At 35.4% G+C, this 23,854-nt stretch overlaps 1 protein-coding gene across 1 annotated transcript in view; it reads left to right on the forward strand.

Moving 5' to 3' along the window:
* LOC134527454 (nuclear pore complex protein Nup155) overlaps nucleotides 1-23,854 on the forward strand; it is a 293,963-nt gene that overhangs the window by 96,655 nt on the left and 173,454 nt on the right. The gene's annotated exons all lie outside the window — the stretch shown is intronic.

The following is a 23,854-nucleotide window of genomic DNA, read 5'->3' on the forward strand; positions in this document are numbered from 1 at the left end:
TTGCACGTTAAACAAAAAGGGAATGAATTTTATATCTTGTATTAGCTACTTTTTTATACTGTATTTGTCCGAAAATAGGCCGACCTTTTTTGCCAGTTTTGTCAACCTTGAAATCTAGAGTTGGCCTATAATGGGTCACTAGCCAAAATAGTATAATTAAACACATGGGTAATTCTCATGAAATCCCGAAATTACCTATCAATAAATTAATGAAAAATAATTAAATAAATTCATCTTTGTTTTCTCTTAAATTTGTAGTACTCATGTTACTAGAAGTGAAAAATATCGTGGTCCCCAGAATAAATGAGTTTTGAACGAATTTATGAGCACTGAAAATAATCAAATGTGAGGGAATGATGACTGAGGTGAGGAAATGATGTTTATATTTATTTCTCATATGAAATCGTATTATTTATTTTTTAAATATCTTTAGAATTCTACTAGGTTACATTAACTTAAAAATTATGAATTAAAACTCATATTGCAACTTGAAGATGAGTAAAAGAATACTTAAGGCGATTGGTGCACGGTAAAAAACGGTCACAGGCCCGAAAACAATGAACTTTGTATCATATGACCACTAAAGAGTCTAGATGCCTATGTGGGTGACCGTTACTATGTAGGGAGGTCAGGAGCTTAGTTCCAGCTCGTCAGTGGCGAGATGGCCTTCATACGTAAAGGGTGTTGCTGGCGGTCGCTCTGCGGCCTGCCATCTAGGAGGAATTAACAGAACCTCGAAGGTTTTATCTTGCTCTCCCTCTAACACACAGCCGATACGGTTCTATCGTGCCCGGAGGAGGGGAAAGTTTATCAGGTTTTCTCTTTCACTCATCCTTCGCCATGGGGAGGCGGAATGGATTATTTTTTGTCCGCAACTGCGCAGACGTCATGTGGCCACTCCCGCACTCTTCTCACTCAACTCGCTCATTCTCTCACACTATTTCAATAAATCTTTTCAAATCTTCAACATCAATACTTTAAACCATTGCGCTTCCTACGGATTCATTATATTTCATGCAAGTGCCCGAATTCAGCTGCAAAAAAATAAAATGCGTAGTCAATTTTTTTCTTCAAAAACCTTCCCAAACACTGTGTGTTAAAAAACATTCTGAAAGCCCATTTTTCTAGATAAATGGAAATTCTAAATCACCTACGCCACAAGGAAACATTGTGCTTTAATATTATGTAAAGAAAACACCTCTTAGTTTTATAGTTATGTAAAGGTGGTGTGATATGTTTTAGATGTCGCACCATCTTATCATCCATGTAGAAGAGTTACCCGAAAAGCTAACAAGACTATTGCCATGGAAATGGAAATATGTTTAAGGAAATATTTTTCAAATGTTTGTAAACAGTAAACAACATATAAAAAATCTTACAACTGTAAAATTAAAATACAAACAACCCTATAGCAAATTTAATTTCAATATGAAAAAGTCTACAATAATGTTTACAAGAAACGAAATTGCAATAGCAATACAAAAATATCGCAATTTTGTTACATTGTTAATATATATATTATTTTTAATAAAGGCAATAAAAATGACATACTCAATATTTGGAATACAATAAATACCTTAAGCCCTACATAATTGCTGCGATATTCACAATAAATGCTTTTCTTAAATACATATAGCAATTAAAAAACATCGTAAATAAATTATGAACATACATATTATGGTGAAGGAAAGTGGACACTATCACACTGAAAAATCTATTTTCAGTAGTTCCGCAAATAATTTTAGTTAGTGATTCAAAAATCCGCTCTTTTTTGCACAAATTGTTGCCATGAATATTATCAAAAAACATTTCAGCGATCTTTATTAATTCAAAAAATTCATTAGTGGGACATTTTAAGTTACCCTTTGATTGTACATGTATCCAGCTATCGTCCTCCGAATTGAAATCCGTAGTGCCAAGGTCAGGATATTTATTTCTGAAATGGTGAGCTAGCCAGAAACATATTTCAGCCCTTCAAGAGAAATTTCGTCACTTGAAAGGGGCCTGGCCTCTAAATCTAAGTCTATTTCTTCCATGTCAGCAAGATCTATTTCATTTAAAGGTGATTTCTCTTGAAATGTCTTTGTAAAATACATTTCCTTGCACAAAAGTAGTTCTGTAATTTCATTCTGATAAGCACTGTCCTGTTCCATTTCATTTGACGAAAAATCACTTACCAAACACATTTCGTCTGTCTTCTCATCCGTGTTTTTCCGTTCAGCAAAAACTGCTGCAGAATGTTTTCACAATATGTAGTTTATAATTCTGTATTTAAAGTAAATGGGCGACAGATGCGTATCTTATTACATGCTTTATATTAGCTTCACCTGTATGTTTGTTTGTCTGTCCGTCTGTAACTCTTTCGACTAAGAGTGAGTGGCTCATCACTGTAAAATGTCCCACCAATTTCATCTTGTTCGTTAGCTGAGCGGTCTAAGGCGCGCGACTTCTGAGACGTCAGCTTTCGTATTCAGCGATCGTGGGTTCTACTCCCGGCCACGCCGGAAAAAAAAATGTTTTTTTTTTTTTTTCTGGTAAATTCTAAGATTATATCCATACATCTAACTGCAAATGATTCAGAGAGACTTGACCATTTCTTTGTGACGTTGCAACTCCAAATAGTTATCTCAGATGGTAATAGGTAGTGTCGGTAACTCATTTTCCTACTATAATTATACATAAATATAGTTTAAAAAACTATAAAAACATGCTTTTAAAGAATATCAAACTAAAAAGTTAAAAATAAATATAGTTTAAAAAACTAAAGAAACATGCTTTTAAAGATTATCAAACTAAAAAGTTAAAAATAATTTTAAAATTTAATTTATGACAATAGTATATAAGCAATACTAGTATAAATGAGAAAAAAGCATGGGGCGCTTACTATACAAAAAATATGGCACAAAGCGCCTCAAGTTTTTTTCTCATTTATACTAGTATTGCTTATATACTATTGTCATAAATTAAATTTTAAAATTATTTTTAACTTTTTAGTTTGATAATCTTTAAAAGCATGTTTCTTTAGTTTTTTAAACTATATTTATTGATGTTCCATACCTCTAATATACGGACAGAGAAAAAAACACTCTAATACATCTTAGTTCAGTTTAACTGTTAACAAATATTTAGGTTAACAGGTCCTGTACATATTTCCGAATGTTTTACTGACTGAGTTATACTGGACATTAATTAAATTGATCGCTGATATTTATACTTTTACCGAAATTTTGAATTTATCATTTTATGTAAACTCCTATGCGTTAAAAAGTGTAACGCAACACTACACACAGGTAGTGATGTCTAGTGCACTGCCCTATGCACATTAGTTAACAAAAAAATAAAATGAAATATTAATTACTGATAAATAATACCTTGATGTCGTGATACAAGTAACACATGCTTATTTGATATTTATTTCAATTAGAATACGAAATAGGAAGATAAAATAATTAACTGATTTTAAGACTGATTTATTACTTACACAGTACAGTGCATTTTGAAGACAAATGGGTCTTAAGAAGCGAAAATCGTACTCGATTAAAGGATGGTATGGTGTTCGGTATATTAAGGTTTCCCTCAAAGTAACGGTTTCAGAATGCTTTTAAGATATTAGTTACATCCCAACATAAGTTTACAACATTTCTCTTAAGAGTGTGCTTCGTAGCATTAAAAAATGTGCCTTAATTATTTTGCAAATTTATCATTGTTATGGTGACGATGTCAGGGGTTTCCGTAATTTTTTTTTTTAGAAATATAGTACAGTATTAGCAACTATGTTAAGAACTGTTATTTTATTCACACAGAGAAAAGAAATACAAAATGATAAAATTTGGCGTTTGTCTTTTTATATACTATATAGGTTTGTTATTATTATATGTGTGTTGTAACATGTATAAAAATGTTAAATATATTCAACAATATTTGGTAATTATATATATTAAAAAACTTTTATGTACGCGACTTGAAACTACGTGAAAGGTTTTCAGTCTATAAAGGCCTATTCTATGATTTTTTTAAAATTATTAATTCTTATGCAAACAATTAATAAAATAGGAAGTTTCTTACATTGTCAGTATATGCATAGCATTACAGATATTCCAAACAATTCTCTACCAGTGTTTACCTAAGGTTTGCATGTTACGTTGGTTCTTCTACTAATACACGTATATTACAAGAGGTTTGTAATAGATTAAATGAGGTAAGTAAGAATTCGTTTTTATAAACATTGTGTATGAAATTATAAATTTTGAGATGTATAATAACAAAAAGAAGTGCGTTCCGAAGACATGTCGGTAGTGTTACCCACTGAAACATTATTCCCACTTCAACTCTCTGTAAAAATAAAAGTATGGGGTTGAATGCGTCAAAAGGGGTATATAAATAAAATTTGAGGCTTCTTCCTTATTTCATACGCTAGTGTCCCCCACTTACAATTGCAAACAAAAATTTTTCCTCGATGTAATTTACTCTGCGTAATCACAAAAAATTTTGGCAGTAAATAAGTATTTAATTTTTAAAAATGAAAGCATTCATGTTTCGAAAAAAATATTAAAGCGATGTGGGGAAAAATGTTTATAGATACTCCAGTAAAATTTTCAGTTTGATTGTTTTGATAGTTTCGGAGCTGTTGTGAGTTTAGTTTGGAGGATTCTTCGGCCGCGCGAGGCGTGTTTGGCTCTTTTTCATTTTCTTCCAGCGTAGGAAGCCGATACCCGGCTTCACCTCGCATCCTCTGCTGGTCTTCCCTTGTCCTCTCCAGATGTATTACTGTATATTAGCTCCATGAGCGCGACCTTGACAGACCCTTCGTTTCTTCGGTCTCCTCTCGTCATCCCTCTACACCCCATTCTTCTCCCTCCCCACCCGCAGGCTGCGGCCCGCCGGCCGGAGCTCAGCCGGACTACCTGGTTGCGACAAGCGCCGCCCTCAGCGCCACGTCGCGGGGACATTCTTCCCGGCGGCGAGAGTTTTACACGCAGCACTAGAACTGTCACTCCAGAGGGCATGTTTTGAGTCGGATCGTATCAAAAACAAAAGGATATTAAAATATATACATAACTCAATAGTGTTCTGCCAATTATGTTTTCATTTTCATTTAAATTTATTCTTTAAATCGCTCCTGAAGTAGTCCAGCAGTGATCAATGGAAATTGTCAATATTAAATTGTAATTTTGACGATGAAAATTTTTTCTTCTTACTTTTATATGTGCAGAAACCTATTCGTACACTCGTTTCTTGAACTATACTTAAGTTTAACATAATTATGTGTTTTCTAAATAATTCTGGCTTGGAATAAAAATAAATGCATTTAAAATGACATAACTCAGTAAAAAAAAGTTTATTAAAAATATCCTAGGTATATTATGTCTTAAAAAGAAGCATCAAAAATTAATATGTACAGTTAAATTAGTTTTGTCGTAATATTTTCCATGCACCAATCGCCTTAAACCAAAACTTTTTCTTAGGGCTGATCGGTTCCCACATTTTCAGTTCGGTTCGGCTCGGCTCGGTTTTTTGTTAAAAATGTCGGTTTTCGGTTTGGTTCGGTCACTACTTCAAAATTTTTCTTTGAGCTGTCATACCAAAAAAAATTCCACTATAGTATTTGATTACTTGCAATATCTTGCAAAAGTTTAATTTCTTAGGGGAGTCACTTTCTCAGCAATATAAAAGTTATTTTCAACTACTATTTGTATTTATAAATAAGTTTATATGCTACTGAAACAACCATATGTGTAAAAAGGAACAGAACAAAACAGTTTAGAACATTAATAATTAGTATTACATTAACCTTGTTGCCAGCTTCACTTTCATTTGAGTTTAACACCTAAATCTATTTAAGACATAAGTATAAAATCAGTGAAACTTACAAGTATCACATGTAAAAAAATAATTTATAACATTCATAAAGAGAAAACCTTGGAATCACCTTCACTATCATTTCAGTCAGACCCCTAAATAAATTTAACAGAGAAGTATAAAAACAATGTATCTTCAAAATGTTACTTAATTGTGTGTAAAAGTAACAATAAAAAATCACAGCATTTATGAACATAACCCTGAATACAAATTCAGTTTTATAGCAGGCACATTCACTTTCATATCAGTCAAATCCAGAGAATCAGTATTGTATCATAGAGTATTGTCACTTTTTGTTGAGATGAGATAGGTACTGTTTGTTTTGTTCAATGAAAACAAGTTTCTCAATGGTGTCAGGATTAAGACACTCCCTACGCATTGTAACAATATTACCTGCTGCTGAAAACATTCGTTCACTAGAAACCTGGCTCGCAGGGATGCTAAGATACCGCATTGCAAGAGTTGAGAGTGCTGGGTATTTCTTTTTGTTGGTTGCCCACCATGCGCAGGGATTACCTTTCTTAATAATAGGCTCTCTTAAATAGTTTGTAACTTCATCATGTTCATGGTTTTCTTTACAAGCTACCTTAGCAGCACGTCGTAAACTATCCCAGACAGAATTTCCTTCCTGCTCATCCGAAGAAATGTCTACAGAGTACTCCAAATCATTGTTTTGGAGAGCACTGGTCTCATCCTGCAAGCCTCTTGTAACTTCACTGGTCTCTTCGTTTGTAAATAAAACACTTTTAAATCTGGGGTCAAGAACTGTGGCGTATAGGTACGTTTCCTGTTTCCTAACATCTGAAAAACGTGAATCTAGTTCTTTTAGCAGATTAGCAGCAAAGACTTTGCCTTTGGAATTTTCCTGACCCAGAAATATATTCAGTTTATCCTTCACACCATCTAGCAGGGGGATAACACATGATGATGTTGGGTACTGTTCTTTGCTTATTTCCCGAGTTGCTTCTTCAAATGGTGCCAGCACTTCAACATAACCTTCCAGAAGAGCCCAATCAGAATCTTGCAGTTTCCTTAAGTTGGTTTCTGCAGAAGCCAGTTCAGCAGTTATAGAACTTCTCAGCTTACAAAGGCGCTCAAGCATAGCATATTCAGAGTTCCAACGAGTAGGAACATCTTGAACAACTTCAAGTACGGGTTCGTTGAAAGCTTTTTGAATTGTTTGGAGTCTGCTTCTTGCTTGGCTACTTTGGGAATAATGTCCAACAATACGACGTGCTTTCTTGAGAATTTCTTCCATACCTGTGGTGTATTTTCTGGCACTTGAAATTACTAATTGCAGTGTATGGGAAAAACAAGAAATACCTATCCATGCAGTACGAGAAACAGCGTTTACAACATTTGGCCCATTGTCAGTAACTATGTAAACAGGAATTTCTTTGTCCTCAAGATCCATGTGCCATGTGTTCACAATTTCTTTTAGCTTTTCGCATATTGCTTTTCCATCTTTTGGTCCATGGAAACACGACATTCCTAAGCACAAGCGTTGAATCTGAAAATCATCCCCCATGAAGTGACATGTTAGCGAAATAAAACTGTCCATGGACCGACTAGTCCATATGTCTGTAGTAAAAGACAATGATTTTATCTTGCCAAGGTTACTCTGTAGAACATTATTGACATCTTTCTTCAATGTGTCATATATGTTGGGTATCACACGCCGGTAGAATGTGTGGCGTGATGGAACATTGTAGCTGGGCAGAGCTTCTGCCATTATATCTCTAAATCCTTCTTCTTCAACAATTGTGAAGGGGTGCATGTTAACAGCTATCCATGTTCCAATTTTGGTGGTAAGAGCTTCACTCTTTGTGCTATCTGCAGGCCATTTTTTTTTGTTTTTTGGAAATCACTTCTGCTAGAGTTTTTTGAGTGGCACTACTTTCTTCACATTTGTGTTTTTGTGCTTCTTTTACTTCCTGACTTTTTGTGAATTCAAAATGTTTGTCAGGGTGCTTTTCAAGGTGTTTAATTAAAATACTAGTTGAACCATACTTGGTTTTATAGGTGTTGCCACACACTAAACATTTTGCACTGCTTATTTTATTACCTGAATCCAGCACCTTTTCGTAATACATCCACACATTTGAGCCACTGACTTTTCTCTGCAGCTCATTTCTAGGCTTCGATTCATTGTCGTCCGGTTTTGTAGGTGGAGAAACCTTGCTGATCTTATTTTGCTGTTTAAAAAGTGGAAAGATTGCCACTTTATTTCTCCAAGTGGAACAGCCGGGCGTATTGATGTTAACTTCTTTTTCTGGTTCAGTCATTGTAATAAGAGTTACTATTATCTTACCATCCTTGCGTTTTGCTACAATTTGTAACAATAAATAATAAAGAAACTACTTTCGGTCAGCTTGTACTAGTTACATTCACGAGCGTCAAAATGTAAACAAATGCAACCTGTATGGCTGTAAGGAAAGAATTCCCACCTTTGAAAAAAGTTTCCCTATTTATTTTTAAATGTTCCGATAAACATGATTGTCAGACAACGTCTGGCTGTATGGGCTATTAAACCATGAATATTAATTATCGTCATGAAAAAAAAAACTAGCAAAGCTCTTGGAAATGAGACCACTACTGGAAAACTCAATGTACAATACTGTGTACGTGTGTACGTGCGCAGACGTGGTAGACATGACTGCATGGCGCCATATTCACTAATAAAAAATTCTCATTACCTACTTGCTATTTTTTCGTGACCTTTTAACCTCTTTTAATACTTTTCGTAACTGAGGATATTTGTGGCAAACATAATTTGAATTTATGAAATGTACTGGAATAAAATTCAATAGCAATAATGTGATTAAAAGCAATATACAAATAAAAACTTCCTACTGTAGCCTCTATGCCGGGAGTTAATGGACAAGCCAACATAAACAAACGTCTTAACCAAGAAAACGTCTTAACCTACCAGTGCATTAAAGGCAGAATGAATCATAATGACCATATTTTCTAAATACACAAGTAAAGTATTCATATTTAGTATGCGGTATTTACTAGGATTTTTTTTCCGTCACGTGCGTAACATCATCATCTTTGCGGAACACGGGCGGTATTATTTTTAATTCCTTCGTCACAGATGTTCATAGTTGCCTCCAATTACCAAGACGTAGTGGCAAAAAAGAATTTTTATTTTACGAGAAATCAAATACTCTAGACTATAACGACGCAAAGCCGCAATAATCACGCGCGAATAGTAAACAAACTACATCTAAAGGGTCTGACGACATGCACATTCATTCTCCAACTGCCATTTGGAACGGAACTTGGAAGGCAACTAATCGATCCTAGCGCACGTATAGCGCATTCTGTGATGTGAAAATAGAACTGAGTGACGCCATGCGTCGTGAGCGCCCTGCAGAATACGAACGGAACTAAGCAATGCTACGAAACTTCTACCGTTTTAGCTTACGAACCGGAATTAAATAAATATTATTTTAGTAACGGAAGTGATATATCCTTTAAATAAGAAAAAACCATATATTTAAGAGAAAATAGTAGTATTCCGACAGAAACTTCCGACGTTAAACATAGGAAATAGTGAACTGTAAGAAACGCTTAGACTTTACTATCCCATGGTTAAAATGGCGAACATTAAGAGAATAGATGATTTAAACATTTTATAGTGAAAAACTTAGCATGCGTCTTAAATGTGTTTTGATGTATTATGCAAGCGGTACGTTTCTTATCCAATATGAATGTTAAATACATTATTTGGTAGATACTTGAAGTTAGTTTTTAATGCCCTAATAAAAACCAAATCATCGGTTTTTTCTGGGAATTCGGTTCGGCTTCGGTTTTTACTAAAATGACCGAACCGAACCGAAAATTCGGTCAACCGATCAGCCCTACTTTTTCTTATCGTAGTAGTAATCACAGTTCAATTACAACAATAAACTATCAATATAAAATTACCAAAAATGATGTACTTCTTTAGAAATTTTTAAAATCTCTTAGTGAGATTCTTGAACATTATTTTGAACAAACTTATAATATAACTGAAAATAATCAAATGTGAGGGAATGACGGTGAGGGAATGACAAAATAAACCATAACCTAAAAAATGTCGCAACATAACCTTTTGCAACCATCTAACTTTTCTCTATGCTTTCTACCTTTAAAAACATACTTTACTACGTCATCAAAATTCAAATATTACAATTACCTTCTTTATTCTTCGCTGTGATGGAATGATTGTTTAAAATGTAATCTTTAAAAAATTACAATGACATCTTCTTCCAACAAGTACTTTAACAAGCTTGAAGTCAATTTGCCATTTCGAACAAGTGACCATACTACCAACTATCAAAAACTAATGAGACTATTACTAAAGTCCTCAAGAATATACATACTTATCGACTGTTGGTAATGATGTGAGGGAATGATAATTTTTCATGGGACACATGTTAAGTCAACATTAGACAACTTGTTCATGACTTATGATCCTAAACTCAGAGAAATTTTGAAAAGTTGTTGTATTTACAATAGACAAGCCATAGTTGCAAACAAATTTTTTAAGAAATTTTCGATAAAAACTTTAGACAATGTTTTAATCTGGAGTTTGGGACATAGTGAGGGAATGATTTTCAGAGTAGGTACTATATATTTATTATTCTTCACAAATGCCCGTACGGTTCCTAAGTTATGACCAACATTTTTAGCCTTGATGATATTCTTTCCGGAAAAAAAAATACCATCCTAAATCACTTAGGATTATTGTAAAAATTGCTAGGACAGGAATTTCGAGTTTCCATGAGAATTACCCACATACATTTCAAGGAGAATCACTTATGGTTAAAAATGTTATCAGATATACAATTCATTGACCTATAATTACGCCGTACTTACGTAAAATTAGTAATTTTTCCAACTTAGAAATTTAGTAAACACACTTAACCCCAATAACACACTTAACCCCAATAACACACTTAACCCCAATAACATATCATATTTTAAGTTAAGTACAGTCAAACCTCTCTGAAACAACCCCTCACAGTTCCCAGGAATAGGGTCGTAATAGAGGGGGGGTCGTAATAGTCGTTATAGATGTTTTCCGAAATTTTCAGTTTATATAAACCCCCCCCCCCCAACACACTAAGACACCAGCCGTACAATGGCAGGATGCTGTCACTCACAATGCTAGACGGCTTTGCTTTAAACCCACTTCAACCTTTATGACAAGTCCGTCGCCCTACAGGCCACCTCTAAAGAAAATATGTCAAAAGACAGTTTATTTTTACTTGTTAGTTTACATGTACGTTTTCTGCTTGCCGTAGTTAAATACACTAGAACCCCGATGTCACGAACCCCGGATTTAACGAAGCAGTGATTTTACGAATACATTATCGGGAACCGTCAAAAAATTGGACATTTTGAACAAAATCTGAAAATCAGAAAAAAATTAAAAAAAAAAAAAAAAACGAAATGAAAGATCATTAAAATCTGTTAATTTTAACACACAGCATATTTTTGTGTCGGTTTTAATACTGCCAATAATGTTCATGTAAGAATAACAAAACAATAATGGGACATTTCCTTTAAAAATATGTCAGTGGTAGGTTCTGCTACGCGAGTGGGTGCACACTAAGCTCGCCCGGCTGGCTGGCGGCAGCGGCTTCATGACGCATAAGCTCACCCCTCCCTCCCCACGGGGACATTCTTCAAGGCTAGCTCATCCCTCCCAGACACACAAACCATCTAGTGTCCTCCCTTATAACACCCCAACTTCGCTCTCCTTTGAAAAACCTTCAGTGAGATAATTCTCATTTCACCCTCCCTTCTCCCGTAAAATTGGGCTATTATGAGGGAGGGGTAAGATCGTTGTAAATATTTTCGGACCCCTCCCTCACCACAAAAACACGCCCAAAAAAAGTATGTCAAAATATGTCACTTTTCACACCAAGTTCGAGTTCAGTCATCTCTGGCAAGGAATTTACAAGCTTTCAAACTTAAATATAAATGTATTTGAATAGCAAGGGTCCTATGAAAAGGACTACGTATACCGAATAAAATCAAGCTGCTGTCACCAAACAAAGCATAAAATGGCCCAATGCGTGGTCGCTTCATTATTGCTCGTGCGACAGGCGAGACGTGGAATGTTAGAAGAAAGATAAATGCGGGGGAGACATACGGCAGCCAGTGTGTTTCTTGCTTGGGAAATAAGTGGCGTAGCCTTTTTTTTTTATGTTGGGTGAAGCGACCTTTTTCTATCAACCCACGGGAAAAGATAATTGCTTGAGCTGTCAAAATAAACATCGCTGCGGCAGTTAAAACGAGTCGAGGCGGGCGTGCATCCAGTCGGTCGCTGTGTATATCTACTCGAAAAACATAACATCTCAATTCATAACAAGATTCCTTATAATCTGCACGTATTGCCAGATGTTTTCAGCCTGATCCATGCAAGTTCTTTAGCCACGTTTTGAATGAAAACAACTGGCGGGCCAGAGTTGTTCCCTGTTTTGCGGACACATAAAGCTTTTATCAATTTGCTGACAGTTTTAATATATTTTTATTCTCGTTAAAATGAAGAAGATAGCGTGATTGTTAACAAGTACAAGCACCATCTGAGATCGGCCGCAGCGCACGGTAGGGGGAGAGGGTGAGCAAGGGCGAGCGAGCAGCCAACTATAAACACGTTGCCACAAAAACCTTTATTTGCACCCTGCCGGCAAAGGGACGTGGAATGGGGGTTTTGTCAAGCGCTGACAGCAGTCGACAGGAAGTGGTATCTATTTTTAGATATGCGCTGCCTACGGCAGTACAGTACTCGGCAAGAGAAACGCAGTAACACGCTACTCACCACAAGAAACTTATTTTCTGTCCGATTTTCTTCGGATTTTCGGCAATTTTTTCACGGTTCCTCGAAATCGGGTTGTAATAGAGAGGTGGTCGCAATAAATGGGGTAGCAACAAAAAGGTTTTACTGTACACAGATATGGTCACTTGTACCACATAGCTTTTAAAAGCTCGGTCTGGTTATTTTTGAACTGTATTTAACAGGCTGCGGTAATTTTATTTGCTTGTAAAAGGTGTTATTTACAGTAAACAGTTAGTAAAAACAGCAATTTTGCCGTACAGTTATTTACCGTCGTATGCTTTATTTACTCTTCTACCACAGGAAAAACAAAATGGCACCAGTGTTGGCAACTTGCAGTTGCGACACGAATAAAAAAATACCGGTATATACCAACAGTAACAAGAACAATAAAACCTATTTGCAATATTGGCTGTTTTATGGTTGATTCATACACGTTTTACATTAAACCATTTTGGGTTTTTTACGTCAAAATTAAACGTAACGGTAAATGTTTTTACGTCACAGTTTCTATGAACTTCGAAAATTTAGCCATTGCCGTGTACATACTTGCCAACTTGTACGATTTACCCGTAAAATGTACGGAAAATCATGTTATTGTACGATTGTACGGCCATATCAGTTATTTTACTGGTTTTCCGACATTTTTACGTTATTAAAATACGTTTGTAAGATTTTGATATCGTATCAGCGACGGGATATCAAGGTCAAATAAAATACGTCCGTGTCAATTGTTTCTTCATTGGTTGCTACAAGCCAATCATCGCGCAGTTTATGTTGTGTTTATCTTTTGGGCATGTATTTTTTTTTAGCAGTCTTGGAGTATTTTAGCGCGGAATAAAGTGTTGTGGTTTGAATACGGTTATATAATTATTATTTTTATTTAGCTTGCATTAAACAAAATGCGTAGTGCTACGTAAATAATTATTTAGAGATGCGTGTATTGTAATTGCGTTTGTGGCATCAGCACGGTGTATTGTTTACAATATGAGCGGAAAAACCAAGCAGTACTGCAGGCATTCAGAGACGTGTATATGCAAGAGTTTCCGTATATTATCAAGTCTGATAAAGGTAATACGTATGCCTTCTGTAAGGTTTGTCGTTGCGATGTAAACATTGCACACGGCGGAAAAAAACGACATTAGAAATCATGGCAAAACCACCAAACACAACAATAACATGAAAAGTGGCGAAGAAAATACGAAAATTCAGAATTATTTTGTGAAAACTGAAAGCGTGGACAATGCCGTCATTAGAAGTGAGTGTTTGTTCACGCATTTCATTGTGGAACATAACCTGCCGCTTAGTGTGGCCGACCACGCCGGGCCTTTATTAAGGAAAATGTTTCCTTCATCCGACGTCGCAAAGAAATATAGCTGTGGCAGAACAAAAACATCTGCTATTGTTAAAGAAATGTCTGCAAATGCTACAGAGGATATTGTGACGCATTTGCAAAATGGCCCTTTTTGTTTGTCAACCGATGGGAGTAATGATTCCGATTACAAACTGTATCCAGTGGTGGTTACGTTTTTTGACGAAAATGTGCAAAAAATGGTCTCGTGCATTCTTTCGTTGCCTAATTTACAAGGCAATGCAACAGGTCGTAATATCGGCAGTTTGATGTTGGCAGAATTGGAACGTCTTAAAGTACCCATAAAAAACATATCATTTTCTGCAGACAATGCTGCAGTTATGCTTGGACATAAAAATGGTGTGGCAGCTGTTTTAAAAAATGCTCAGGAGGGACTTATTGTAATGGGATGTTTGTGCCATTTGATTAATTTGGCTGCAGAAAAGGGGTCAAGTTGCTTGCCAGTAAAAATTGACCAAATTTTAATAGACATTTATTATTATCTTGAGAAAAGCAGCAAACGAAAAGAAAGTCTGGCAGAATTTCAAAATCTACACAATAAAGATGCTAAGAAGATTTTGAAACATGTTTGTACCAGGTGGCTGTCATTGGGTAGAAGTCTGACTAGATTTGTAGATCAGTGGGAACCTTTGTTGAGTTTCTTCAAGAAAGAAGTCAGTCATCAGAAACCACAGTGTTCGTCACTGACATCGTACAGGATTCCGAAAGAGAGTAACAAATCTGGAGAGAGGGTAGGCATGATTCAGAAACCATCAGGTTTTTCACTCTTGCCCAAAGAGAACTTCACATCAGTAGGTAAGTCAGATGTTCTTTCACCATCGTGTTCTTCCTCACCTTCAAGCATGACAACCAAGCTGTCTGGAACAAAAGAATCTTTTAATTTTGAAAGAAAACAGTCAAGTAAAAGAAAAGCAGATGGTGATCCTAAGGTCTCTTACAAGAAAATGGCTGGTGCAGTCTTGTCATTAAGTGATTCTGACCTTATTTTGAAAAGTAAAAGTCCAAATTTAAGTCGTGAAGAAAAGCTGTTTTTATTTCTCTCAATGCCACTGAATAGAGCTTTCTGCTTGTTTTTGTTGCATGTGATACCCTCATTTGAAAAAGTAAACATAATGCTCCAAGCATCAGAACCGCAAATTCACATTTTGCGACACATGCTCTGTGACTTTTTGAAAGAGATATTATCTAAGTTTGTTAAGCCTGCTGCTATCAAGAATGTGGATATTCTTGAAGTTAGCTATCATGCTGTTGAAAATCAGAGGCAAGACTCTGATATGGTTATTGGCTTTCAGACTTCACAAACTGTAAGTGAATTAAAATCATCTGACAAAAAAGTGTTTTATGAATCTGTGAAAAAGTATTTCATCACTGCATATGACTATATTGTTAACAAGTTTCCTCTGAAAAACGAAGTTTTGATGAAAGCAAGTGCTGCCAACATTGAGGGCATTGAAAATGTCAGTTTCTCTGATGTTGTTGTCTGAAATTGTTTCCTGTAATGTTACCACTTAAAGACAATGAAACAAGGAGCATGGCCATGGATGAACTTCACTAACAGTTCATTTCCCTTCAGCTGGAAGATCTTTCTTGTTTAACACAGAGTGCCAATATTGTGGAAAAATGGGTCAGTGTCTCAAATATGAAAATCATAACTGGGGAACCGAAATTTGATAGACTATCTTGAGTAATGTTTTCCATACTCACAATCCCTCACAGTAATGCAGAGTGCGAGAGGGTGTTTAGTTTGGTCAAGAAAAACAGGACCCAGTTCAGATCCCAGTTGTCAAATAACTCTCTTGAAAGCATTTCTGTAATTAAATCCAGACAAGTGGGTTTTTGCTATGATCAGAAGTTTTCTGAGAAATTTCTTCAAAAAGCTAAGAAAGCTACTGCAGCATCACTGAAGCATTTTCCTTAAGAAAAAAAAAGCTAGTTCGAAAGTGTTGTAAATAAGTTTCTAGGCCTATATTTAATTACATACCTAGATAATAACATGAATTGAGTGCAGCTGATGATGGGTGCAATATTGTGTAAACTTCTATATCAGATGTGTGTGAAATATGAAATTCACTATATTACAATGCAGATGTTTAGGTAATTTAATAGCTGTATGTACTTTTTTTGTTAGTATAAAATATACAGTATTTGGTTATTTGTTATGTTTAATCGTGGAGTAACCAAATTGCCGTGTTTGGTTTACGCTATAATTAATCATTTAAAATTTCTACTGGATTGGGAATTTCAAAAGTTGGCAAGTATGCGTGTAAAATGTTGGCACCACTACAAAAGAATGTGAAGATAAACGGAAATATAAACTCTGAAATATTTTTGTCAGTTTAATAAATACTATCTTAGTTGATGTGTTACTGTGGTAATATGCTGCTGATAAACATTTTAGTTAGTTAAAATTTATTTTTCCCTGATTTTGAGTGTGCTGTAGAAGGGGTCTGCCTATTTTCGAGGTCGGCCTATCTTCGGGCCAATACGGTAAATATCTTTCTCTTCTACAAATGGTCAGTTAGTTTGAAAGCCAGACCTAAAGATTTTCTCATTCAACAATATAACGGCATTCAATACTGGCGGCTCTATCCATGATTTGTAAGCCATTTTCACCAGGTTACTGGATATCCTTTCCACAACAGGATTGCTGTGAGGAAGTATCAACTTCTTTTTGCTAGTTTCAAAATCTCTGGGAAACAACCACATCATTTTTCCTGTGTTCAGACACACTGTGCCAGTATGAATAAATATATTGAAACCTCATTATAAAGTACAAAGGAACCTCATAATTAGGTACATGTATGGAATATGTACTGTGAGACCTTCAAAGTTACGATAGTTTTGTAATGCACCATCAGTTTTACTACTTAAATCTTACTTAATTAAACTGGTTATTATGAGTGCTTCCTTGTTTGCCCTTTCGTAAGTACGAGAGATTTAAATGGCCTCTTCAAACAAGGAAAAACACTGTTGGAAAAAAAAAACCAAACTTTTACATACTAGTAAACACAGACTGCTAAACAAGAGAGCGCATACTGCTTGACTAGGCCGGCGGACTGTATCACTAACAGGTAGCAGCTGGTCCGTGGTGGGGTAGGAAGTGGGCGGGACTCTGGTAACAAACAACATGTTCTCTCTCTCGCTTGGTGGCGACTATTTGCCCTTCCCCTCCTGAAGCTGTTACTGGCTGCTGCACTGGCTTTCGGTAGAGGAGTAGATCTAAAATCTAAAAATAAACCAGCCTCTGTGTGTGTGTGTGTGTGTACGCATGCATGTACGTGTGTGTGTGCATTCGCACGTGCGTATGAGTGAGGGACTGTGAGAGACCACGTTGTGTGAGTAGTGGGCTTGACCAATATCCCCTTCCTTACACCCTTATAATGTCAGAGAACTGGCAACGCAACCAATCTTTGTCTCTCTCTTCACAGGTTTTTGTTTATTCTAAATACTACCTGCTATGAACTATGCCAAAAAAAAAATGGTTTTTCTTGCATATTCCTATGCTATTAATGGCAACATTTCATCCATAAAATTGCAACCAATTCTCAGAAATTTGTGCATGTATTGTAGCAATCCATTTGTTAATAATTGTGGTAACTTTCTGGTCTTATCACGATATTGTCAGCTTTTCCTCAAAATCTCCTTTGTCTTTTAGTAGTTCGGTGCATTTTGAAGGGGGGGTCGTTGACTGCTGCCCCTTACTCCTGTAGTAATATAGTGGAACCCAGGGGTACTGTTGCTATATTGAGATGCTTCACACAAAAACTTCACTTTTATTCATTGAATGTTATTGAAAGTGCGAACCTTACTGTAATAATGTTAACAAATCAGGTCTGTATTTAACAAATATGTGTCAAATTTACGTGTGCTTATGGGTTTAAGACAAATGAAAACCCCTCACAGTAACTTATCTGTGGCATGAGAAACTGGGGTTTTCCTATCTGAAACAGTATCAGCTTATGCAGGGAGAATGGCAGATGCCCTTCTCTTCTTTCCACCCACTGTTGTTTTCCTTTCTCCACTCTACTTACCTCCTGTTTTGATCTTGCACGGCGACTGTAACATCTGTTATCTTTGCTGCATCTCGGAGCACTGTTATGAGTCAGACAATTTCATTCGTGATTAAAACAAAAACTGTTACAGATACAAAAATAATCATAGAGACCTTTTCTATTCAAAATTTAATTTGCTACAACTTTTATTCTTTGCATTTTTTCACAACATTGCACCATTTTCGAGATATGGTGTGAAATTAAGACATTTTGTGAAGGTTCAGGATTTTAACTTAGACTTTAAATTCTATATTAGTACTTGTATGTACGAGGATTTCTCTTGCCATTGTCAGCTCTCGTAGTAGGGAGGTTCCACTGTACCTCACTATAAAGGATTTCTTGCTGCAAAGTACCTTATTTACCCGTGTATGGGTCACAGATTTTATACAGATTTTTTGTTTGATAAAATGTACTGCAATCAATATGCAAATTTTCCATTTTGAGTAAAAAAAAATTAACATTTCACTGTTGTGGTTGAATATGTGCTTAAATAACTAGCCTGTGTTGGTCTTTGATAAATAGGTCACAAGTAAATATAAATTGTTTATTTAAAATATCTCAGCAGTGAGTGTAAAGCATCATGAAATGCGCCGTTAAGCTGTGTCTGCTACTTGTCGGGCGGCTACCGGGCCGGTGTTGGTAAGTGGCGTGGCTGTCTACCACCGGGCTGGTGATCCGCAAGAGGGAGAATCTAAAAATAAACTAAAGAGAAAAAGAGGGGAGGGGGTGCATGAATGTGTGCATGTGTGTGTGTGTGTGTGTTTTGAGTGTGTGTGGCCAAGTAGCAGTGTTTATGGTTTCCCTCCCTCTCCGTGAACGGCACTGTACTCGATCATCACGTTTATATCTCGACAGTTTTTGTGATGCAACTGTGTCCAAACATTGACGCTTTCTACTGCAATATTTCATTCATGACAAAACTGCCTGCTTGTTTTACTGAAGAAACTGACAAAAAAATTTTACAGGAAATAGCCTGCTGTCTTTTCTCTCTTAGCGAAGGGGATGGGTAAAAAAATATGGATTTTTGAAGGGAAACATGGGTATAAATAAAGTATTCTTTTTCTTTGTATTTTTTGTTAGATAGTGCTAAGCTGCTAAGGCATTGGAGGGAGTGAGGGGAATGACAAAGGACATAAGTGCCGTGTTTCTTTTGTGGCATTAAGGTGAGACATATACCATAAAGACTTATTTTTTATTCTATTGGAGACAGTTATTTGATACGACCCATATTCGAGGCGACTCTTATGTTTAAAATATTAGATTTTTTTGCCTAAAATTTTTAAGGGTGCCACCCATTCGCAGGGGTGACCCTTCAGGTAAATACTAGAGGTGGGACTTTCGATACTCGATTCTGTATTGTTTTTTCAGTTTGATACTTTCAATACTTTCAATACTCCATGAAAAAATATTTTCCCATTTAGTAACAATTATTACAAAAATACAAATAACATAAATTAGTTTTAAACTATATAAATTCCCTCTTTATTACAAAAATACAAAGTGCAAACAACTTTAAAGACTTGGGTATAGAAATCAATATAAAAAATAGAAGCAAAATACAAACTATCTTCAAGAGAGTTAGCCCTTTATTTTCCAGTATACTTTTTTTTTACCACTAACAAATGTAAATAAAGATAGCGCTCTCTTAAATAAAATTGCCACATGATAGTTCGCACTGGTGGCACCAATTTACGTCACTATACGACCACGGCAATTGAAAACATTCATAATATCGATACAAATCTCTGGTACTTACCATACACGAGGGACGAGACACATACTTACTCTATGATGTTGACTGTTATTACTAGGCGTGTTATTGTTACTATTGCGACGGATTGCGAGTGGAGTCAATTAATGTGAATTTTAAGTGCTCGATATTTCTACAATTTTTTTTTCTTTTTTTTTCTTCAAATTTCCTGTGAATTCAATGTCCGAAGTGTTACGTACGAAAAACGTAACTTCTTGAACACGAAACAAAAACAACTTAACCTTACTTTACCGTTTGTTTACTATTGGCAAGTTGCAGTAACGACTTATATAATTATAATTTATTCTGATGTAAGCCTATTGGTTATCATAATTACGGCTAATCAGCTTTTCTAGAACAGTAGAACCCCTGTCATACACTTTTCAACAGAGGGCACAAAAATGGTGTATGATGCGGGAAAGTGTAGAAAAGGGAATGGCAATAATAATTTATTTTTTTTCACTCTAGCATACCAGCACAATATCAGATTAAAATTAAATACATAATATGTAGAGATGGTGATTTATAGCATTTAAAATAATAACATTTAGCATTTTGAATTTGAAATTTAGCATTTTGTAGCATTTTTAAAAACAATATTTAGCCAATTCTCTCATTTTACATTACCGAAGAAAAGTATATTTTTAAAAAGCATTAAATAATACACATATACATTATTAACAACCACAGAAATAAAGATCTAGCACAACTACAAAGATAACCTATCTTGGCAGGTTTCCAAACAACTTTTTAGCAATTATGAGTGCAATAAATTGAATACTTAAAATTACAATAAATATTTTTTAGCCGTGTTCATGGCCATAGTTGATGTAGAGTGCACAGATAATGTTATAGAAACTCGTTTTTTCAATTTTTTTTCTTTTTGTTTTTTCAATTTTCGCCTTCTTTTGGTTTTCGATCATGCCAGAAACCATTGCTTGCCATTTCACCAACTTTTTTTCTTCATCCGATTTCTCGGTGAATCTTTTTTTTTGCAGCCTGATGTCCCTCAGATTTAATGTGTTTTTCAAGTACTTTTTTTTTTCCACTCCAGACGGCGATTACATAAATTGCGCATTAAAATATTCGTATTACTTTCGTAGATCTGTTCACTTTTGTATTCATTTATACGATCGCGAATGGAAATTACGTTTCGTCCCATTTTTACCACGAGAAATAACAGTATACAACACATTCACGAGTATGCACGTATTTGTAAACACACCACTTTCCATATACTACACAAGAACGCGGCTTTCACGTGAAATACAGCTAGAAAATGGGAATTGTTAGCGCGGCGAAGCAGAGATGTCGCAATATGGCAGCCTAAAAACTTGTACTCGGCAAGATGACGGACACTCTTCCAGCTAGTTGTTCTTTGCTTTGTTTATACAATCGCGAGGCACGGATGGCCATTTTTCATTCAATATTTACGAACAATAGTGTTGAATGACGTGACAATAAGATACTTTTGCTGAATACGCCATAAAATGATGGTTTCTTTTGATACTGAACTGAAACTAAATACAATCTGTAAATAAATTGTGTAGAGTGAAGACGAATCTACGTTTTTTACCTTGATTTCGCATTTATCTCGGAATAGTCTAGATTTGGCATTTTATAGCGGAAAAAAAATAATTTAGCATATTTTCGCATCTATTTCGCGAAAACGAAAAATCACCATCCCTAATAATGTGTTAATAATTGCATTATATTAATGAAATATATGAATTCATCATTATATATACATATAATAAAACCACCAGAAATGTAAAATGCAGTCCATAATCAAGTAAAGCTGACATGAGAAACAATGGCCTTACAAAATGTTATGAATTCCTTTCTTGGAGGGGGGGGGGGGGGGGGGGGGGGGTTGAAAAGCCACCAAGCCTAAATTAGAAATTAAAAAAATTTAGGCTATTGTAAAAAGAAAATCAGAAATTTTGGCTTGTCTGTTTCCTATTCCAAACAACTTTATGCAACAGAACAATTTTCAATAAAATTTTAACTTGAGAAACGTTAAATGCAAAACAATCCGATCATAAGAAAACAATTAAAAACGGGTATATTCAGTTCAAAGATTAATGAATGCACAAAATATGAGTTCCGTGCCTTGGTAAAGCGCGTGCACCATTTTCATAATCATTGCTAGTTTGCGCCACTACTCTCGCTTGGTGCTGGCCATAGATGCTACTAGCGAAGTGCACAGTCTTCCTGATACTATCCATATCTATGGTGCGATAAAGTTATTTTCTTACATTTGCAAAGGTAAACAATGAACGTTTTTCAAAATAAAAGCATTCAAACGTAGTTTATCATGAGGGATATAAAAAAAATTGTGAATTTTAGGACTTTTCCACTTTGTAAAAATGTATTAAACGGGAAATTAATGATTTTATTAGTGTATGTTCCGGGAAAGTAAACCATTGTAAATAAAGTACTTTCGGCGGGATCGAAATTAATCGGCGTATGACACGGGAAAATGTATGAAACGGGAACGTATCATCGAGGTTCTACTGTAGTTGTATTTTATACAATGGCGACTCAAAACTTAATTCAATACAAATGAACAAGCATTCCTGTATTGAAAAAATGTATTGACCTTACAGTTTTGATACTTGATACTTTGTGATACCGTCAAGTATCGAAGTTATCGAGGTATCGAAGTATCGAAAATCCCATCACTAGTAAATACTATATATTTTTTCAGGTTCCAACAAGATGTTTTACATTTATTAACAGTTCAGTATAAAAAACTGTCATTAGTACCAAAAAGGTGGGTTTTTTCAAGTACGGTCAAACCTTGATTCTACGTACACTCACGGTTCTCCAAAATTTGTCCGTACGACCGAGTTGTACGTACGAACCATTGAGGCCAAATTATGTCCATTTGTGGTTACTCCCCCCCGGCAAAACTTTTCTGCCGCTGCCACGGGAAATTAATTGTCGTTGCCGTGTCTTTACACGGCACGTACATGTGCCTTTGGTAAACAAGTAAATTTTTTACATGTACGTATGTTTATTATGCTGGTGTATTTTCGATCGAAAAAATATCCTATTCATGCAGAAACAATACTTGAGCTAATCAAACATAAAAATAAAAAAAGACTCAACACTATGTTTAGGCCAAATATACAGCTTACGAAGGCAGTATTGTACGCTGTGTTTTTACATTTTTGATATTTTATATCAATAAAATAATAATTAACACATACTTAACATATTTCCTCAAATAAAAAAATTACAGTGGGTTCTCTATAAATGTAGATACGATTAACTAGTAGGCCTAAAAACACCATGAAAAACGTAACGTTTATAGGCTGCAATGAGCATTTTAAATCGCAAAATATATATATTTTAAAGAAAAGTTTATTTTATTTCGTATTTTTCCATAAGCGTAATAGCTTTTCTCTTGGTTCCGCTCATGATGTACGAAATGCGTGTCCAAAAAGTAGCGAAGGTCTTCAAAAACTGAAGCAAAATAAATCCAAGTAATGAAACAAAAAATCTAAATCGAGGTGAAATTCGTTGCCAAGTCAAGAAAAGGAAATCCAAACTAATCTAACCAAAATCCAAATCGTAGTCAGTTAAGAGTAGAAATAAGTCCGCGTAATTATAGCACGAGACGATCTAAAATGCACGAGGGAAAAACGTAAACTCACGAATGTATAAATGTAACGGGAATATTACGTGGCTGCTTGTAAGGTCTGATACTGTATTTATTTCATAACTTAGCCGAAATACTGGTACGTATGAGATATATAATCTTCACAAAATAAAATAAGCGGTGTCTTGTAACTGTTTTATACGTATTTTATAATTTAAGAAGTATTACACAGTTGATGCATATTTTTAACTAACCATTTATTTCTGGGGATTGTAAATAATTAATCATTGGTATCAAGACATCAAGATGAACGTAAACTTGAACATGTCACGGCAGCGAGAAAACTGGTGCGTGTACCAATAAACTGGTATTAGAACTGGAC

This window comes from Bacillus rossius, chromosome 1 (assembly GCF_032445375.1).
Source record: "Bacillus rossius redtenbacheri isolate Brsri chromosome 1, Brsri_v3, whole genome shotgun sequence".
NCBI lineage: Eukaryota > Metazoa > Arthropoda > Insecta > Phasmatodea > Bacillidae > Bacillus > Bacillus rossius.